Below are 6,625 nucleotides of genomic sequence, written 5' to 3'. Positions count from 1 at the left end.
CTGATTCAGCTCCACAGGTTGCCAGAACCCTGAACCTTTCCCAGGCAGAGGGTTCTTTACTCTCTGTTTCATACTTTTTTTCCCTCCTTCTTTAGTGTTACTTTAAATTTCAAAATAAATTAAAGGTTATGGCTAAAAACAGAACAGAGTGAGGATAATTTTTTTTTTTTAATCTTTCTTTCCCACTCTCCCACCAAAGGTTCTGACCTCTGCTTCTAAAGGACGATTCTACCTCCACCCTCTGGCTCTGCAGATGAGCTACTGACCTCAACCAGCAGAAAAGATGACTTTCTCTGATACGATAATGAGTGTCAAGCTGGTTCTTTGACTTAATTAAATAACCAAGTCTGTCAAAACTGCCAGTCAAATTGCCCCACTCAGAGCACAGAGACTAAGAAACATTCCAGGGAAGCATTATTTTCCTATTCAGTCTTATCATGAACTTTATTTTCGAGAATTCTTATTTTATTTCATCTTCAGAATGAATACTAATAAAAGAACTAAGCATAGAAGAGGATAAAATAGATGCTAGGTGATAGATAGATAAAAACATTTCTAACTATTCAAGCAAGTCCTGAGAGGGAGGACTAAACTATCCTTTCAGGACACAAAAGAAGAAATGAAAGAATGTCTGCCTATGGAATTATTTCCATTGAAAAGAACATTTTTTATAAAGTCAGGAAACATATTGGGGAAAAATGGAACTATTCTAACTTTCTAAATAGAGAAAATCATTTTTTCTTGGATAAATGATGCCAGCTTTTCTTTAAACTACCTAGAAAGAGTGGGCGCTGTTTATTTGAAGTCAGGGACCACCCCCAGCCTTTCCAGACATGGATCTGTGGGGAAGGACTGTGCAAAAACACAAGGTTTTTGTTGTCGAATGTAATTTTGTATCACCCATTCATGAGTTCAGGCCTTTGTTATTCACACAGACACTGCACATTCTTTTATTTAACAGATGAAAAGAACATTAATCTACTTTGTGCTGCAATATTATCTAGCAATACATTGATAAATGCACAAAACACCCCAAAATTCAAATTCCCAAGTGACCATCAATACATGAGTAGATTAATAAAATGTGATACACGTACACCAGAAACTGCTACTCAGTCATTAAAAAAATGGTGAACTATAGCTTTTGTAACAACCTGGATGGAATTGGAGACCATTCTTCTAAGTAAAGTTTTGCAAGAATGGAAAAACAAACACCACAGATACTCACTATTAAATTGGAACTAATCGATCAACCCCAAGGTGCACATCTGGTAGTAAAACTCAATGGAAAGCAGCCAGGTGGAGTGGGACGGGGAGGGAAGGGTCGATACGTACTTAATGGGTAGAGAGCTCTCTACCAGGGGGTGGGCACACCTGTAACTTTGACTCAAACTGTACACAAAAGCAATTGGGGTAAACAAAACATTTGTACCCCTATAATATTCTGAGAGTTTAAAAAATTAAGAATTTTTTTTAAAAACCCATATTTTACCCACCCAGGAGTCCTCAAACTACGGCCCACGGGCCACATGAGGCGGTGTGATTGTATTTGTTCCCGTTTGTTTTTTTTTTGTTTGTTTGTTTTTTTATTTAAAAATAAGATATGTGCAGTGTGCATAGGAATTTGTTCATAGTTTTTTTTTAAGCTATAGTCCGGCCCTCCAACAGTCTGAGGCACAGTGGCCCCCTGTTTAAAAAGTTTGAGGACCTCTGCTAGACTTTCCCGTCTATCTCACACTATTCCATGTTCCTGCCGAGAATGAGGCTGGTTCATTATGAGCACCTACGTTTAAGGAACAAGGAAAACAATTCAAATTCATTATGACTGAATAGAAACTTTGAACAGATTTCCCTATTTAATGAGGATCCCATAGCTTTAAATATAAAATTGACAACACCTGAAAGACTCTTTCCTGACAATCCCAGTAAGCTGTTTTGCATGTGTGTATCCTAATTAAAGATTAGTAGATAGTTGATAAACTGACATATTTGTCTTAATACTTTCTACACGCTTAACATGAATCTTAATTAGTAAGAAACATTAGAACATTTGCATTTTGTGAATTTCCAAATTAAGACTCTGTACATTTCTTTTTTTCTGAAAAACTCTGGCATTAATTCTGTACGCACATTCTACCATGAGTGAAATAAAACCACACAATTGTCAGTTATTTCTAAATGTCCTGTTCCCTGGCTTTTAAACTCTATATTGAGTCAGTTGTCAGAGGACTCTGGTGCAAAAGTAAATGCAAATATTAAACTATGGGTTATAAACATGGCGTAAAGCCCAGGGATCTCATTTCTAAGTAAATAGAAAAATAGCTAATGACACTACACTACTTTTGTGGAAGAAGTTGAAAAATAAAGGGTTAGTTAAGAAAATTATTTTTTGAAAAGAATAATAGCATACTGATTATTTACAAAAGAAAAAAAAACCTCAATTGAAAAGTAAACGTACCTGAGAATTGAAGCTGAGCCTTTGTCCCTCTGTTTGCGCAGGACAGTAATGGTACCATTCTGAAGATGAATTGTCTCTTTGGACTGGTCACTTATATTCTGGCCATGCTAATTATAATCTTAAACCTATAGTCTTCTAATATTCCCTGAATTTCTGCAGTTTCTCACCAAGTTATTCAAGCCAGTATTGCCCACCATGAGCCAATCCGCTCAGCCCAGCCTTTACGCGTCCCCTGCCGTCATCACCTGACAGATTACTAACCCTGATTATCCTTCTCTCAGAAATACAGTGAAACAGATGCATGAAAATGTGTCTAAAAATATCCTCAGCATTTTAACAGGGACTTTCTAGAAACAACTACTTAACTCAACATCATTCCAAAATACCAGAAATCTGTATTTATTTGAAGAGAAAATTGGGGATAGGAAAATATTTTCTTAGCAGTCTTCCTACTTTAACATGAAGCTATGCAGAAGCTAAACCGCCCCCCCATCCTGAAGAGAATTTTTTATTCTCTAAAAAATACAGAAAGATAGAAAATGAAAACACTGTTAAGCATGAGTCTAACCAAGAGAAACATAATGGGCAATTTAATTTTTATTGACTTATACATTTCACAATTAAAAAAAGAAAATTGTCTAAATACAGGGTGGCCATAAAGTTTGTGTGCAATTTAAAATAGTGTACAAGAAATTTATGGCCGCCCTGTATATAAATTATATGGGCATTTCTAATAAAACTCAAATAAAAATTGCAATGTAAGCATCAACTGTCCCCTCATCTCCCTCTATATGCCATTTCTCCAAAATACCCACTTGAACTAGTGAAAAGCAAATTGGCTGAAGATTTCATAGGGGACAGGAGAAGACAGTTTACATCATAACGTACACCACAGGTCACCATCTCTGACTTGTCACCTCTTACAAGTTCCTCTGCCCTCACAGCTCCCATGGCAAGGGAGCCCTTTGCCTACCTCTCCTCATGTTACACCAGGTCTCTGTAATTTATATCTACCTCCACTCAGATTTCCTAACTATTTACTTAAAATTTCTCAGTTCTTTTACACGCAGTTTCTAGCTACAGACTTGGACATGCAGATCTGTACACATCTCCACGCCGTAGAGATCAAGTTAGAGTAAATTAACTTTAAGGATCCTTCTGCCTTGAACATTCCATGATTCCTTGTTATCAAGATGACAGTCGTAGAGTAAGAAAAGGGCTTGACAGGTAGGAAAGAACACATGGAGGTAGACAGGTGGCATCCAAGTTTGAGAGTACATTCATTCCTAAGGCACTCGTGCTACTCAAGAATCACTCTCTAGCTAATCAGCTTAATGTTTCCAAGAAATGAAAACATCACTTAAACTTGTCTAAACCAAGTGATAAAATGAGGCAGTCTCGTGTCTTTTTATCAAGTTTTTCATGAAACTTGATAGAAAAATATACCTAACGTCTGTCTGCAATCCACACTTGTCCATTCTTCCTTAATTAACATACAGAATCCATGAACATAGAAGTTGAAATTAATAATAGTAGCTTGTATCTCATAAAGATAGCTACAGGGGGAATTCAAACAAATGAGTGCACTGCTGAGTCTATTCATATTCTATATTTTTTCAAATGCAGTTCAAGAGATTTAATACACAAAAATAATTTAAAGTTACAAAAATGAAAGTTTTAAATTTCTTGTAAACAACAAAGGTTGTATGGCTAAAATATTCCTATGTTGAAATGTTAGTAGATCGAGTTTAGAATGTTTTCCTTCAAAGGCAAATTGTTTTTCCCTTTGATGTCTGCCAAACCTTTAGTATTTATGGGATGCTTTGTGACATTCCAGTGCTAGTTCTGAGCTGATGCTTCCCTGGCCTGTTACCTACTTGAACCTTGAAGTTTAACTCTTGGAATTCTTAAGAGTTTTTCAAGCAACTACACATGTACTAACAGCAAGACATGGATTATTTGATCAAGAAAACACTTGTAATAATTAAGGATTATATCAAATAAGTAATTGGCATATGTTCATCTTTTTTAATCAAAAATTCTCTTGCAGCCTAATTATAATAAATTGTATAATATAAATGCTTTCAAAATAATTTTAAAATATTGGGTATATAAGCGTTGAATTGTTCGAAATTAGTTTTTCATTATCTAGACATTAAAGAGAATTAAATTCTTTTGTTAGAATAATGTATATGAGTTTGAAAGTTTGGTTTGCAAAAATAGTTTATTTAACAATAATGTATTGCAATGAAACTATACATTCAAATAAATAAAGAATAATTTCAGTAGCATATTATAGTGATAATTGCACTGTCCTTCAGAAATGTTTCTGATTCAGTTATAACATATCCATTATATTTAACACCAAGCTAAATTACTAGATAAAATACATACAATAACTATTTCAATTCAATTTTAATTTTTATATTTACATATTTATTTATTCATGCCTTAAAATTATACAAATTAGCATCTTCACATTTAAAGTCTTGAAGGCAAATAACTGTACTGATTAGTCCAAACTTCTCTCTGCAGGTAGATGGAAAACTGGCCAAACATGCAGATCTGGAATGATGCATCTGAAGGCAAACCTCGCCCTGGCAGCCACACACATTCTATTTATTCAAGAACAACAGTGTTCTTGCTGACAGGGCATGATCCACAAAAGAACATTCCATGCTTATTTTAAGTAGTGCCACCTAGTTTTTTATCTGTGCTTAAAATGTATTGAGTGTCCACTCTATACCAAGCACTTACTAGACTCTGACGATACAGAGAAGTAATAAAACACAGTCTCTGACTTCATGAAGTCCACGGTCTAACACGGAGATAGACACATAGGAAGATAATTAAAATCACGACACTGTAAGTTTATGTATGAGGAATTCCTGGGATAGTTATGAAACAACAGAGGAGAAGTTCTAAATTCAAGGGCAACCTTGTGTATAAAATAAGGTGTGTACTCAGTACTTCTATGAAACCTCCTTATATTTACTCACACTTTCTTATGAAAGATAGAACACAACTACAGCCCAGGATGAAGGAGAGAAATGGAGTGGGAAGGGAGGGGAGCAAGGAGGTTTGACAGAGGGAGGATAAAAGGCGGGACCACACCTATGGAGCATATGACAAGGTACAAGTCAAATCTGTCAAGTGTAGAACATAAATGTCTTAGCACAATAATCAAGTAAATGACGTGAAAGCTATGTTGATTGGTTTGATCTAACCATGTCGGATTGTATAAAAAAAAGATCCAACACATCGTACCCCACATATGCATAAATGTATTCATGATCTATGTGTATTTGACTTAATTAAAAAAAAAGAATTTGTGGTAAGTTATAAGTTGCAGAAGACAATTTAAGTGATATTTGCATAATTACCACCCCATTCTACTCCTATTTCTCGTTTCTTTATCGCTTTGGAAATCTCTCAATAAATTCTCACTCCAATACTTAAATAAATAAATAAATAAATAAATAAGTTGCGTGGTCTGTGAGCACTTCAGTTACCGGAATGGCTCCACAGACTTCAAGCTTCAAATTTGCATTCACCGGGTTTATTTTTGCTTATGAAGGAACTTTGCCTGGAGAGAAGTATTGAATGGTCAGAAGACTGAGAGAAGGAAGGCACAGATGAAGACGGGTAATTTCCAAATGTTTGATAAAAGAGCAAAGCAAAGAATTAGGTCCCAACTTAATAGATGATGGAATTTCTACAGAACCTCAAGAAAGAAAAGAGCAGACTGGCATGCAGAGAAAGAATAGCAGAATTAATGACTATCTATGTTTCCAGAAAAAGCTAAGTATGGAAATATGGTCATTTTAATATCACAAGCTCCAAAGAAAGATACTATCCTTGTAGAACCCACAAAACTGGTGTGGAGGAGGAGTCTACCGAAGGTAGTTGACAAAGTCAGTATACCACCCAAGCATTGAGGGATGAAACAGTGTTCCTTGAGTCAAGTAGTATTTATTTAATAACATCTGCCTATGAGCCTAAGAGGGCTTTCCCAGAACCTGCCACTAGCACTGAGGATTTGTGAAAGAAGAAAATAGACTTCCAAGCAGAGAAACAGTATGTGCAAATGGCTGGGGCAAGAAAGAGCTTGAAAGAGACGGAGAAAGGCTAGACAAAGGGCCAGAGGGAAGCGCAGTGTGGGATGAA

The sequence above is a fragment of the Nycticebus coucang genome, chromosome 1 (genome assembly GCF_027406575.1).
Source record: "Nycticebus coucang isolate mNycCou1 chromosome 1, mNycCou1.pri, whole genome shotgun sequence".
In the NCBI taxonomy this organism is placed as follows: Eukaryota; Metazoa; Chordata; class Mammalia; order Primates; family Lorisidae; genus Nycticebus; species Nycticebus coucang.
Note: the sequence above shows the minus strand (reverse complement) of the source record.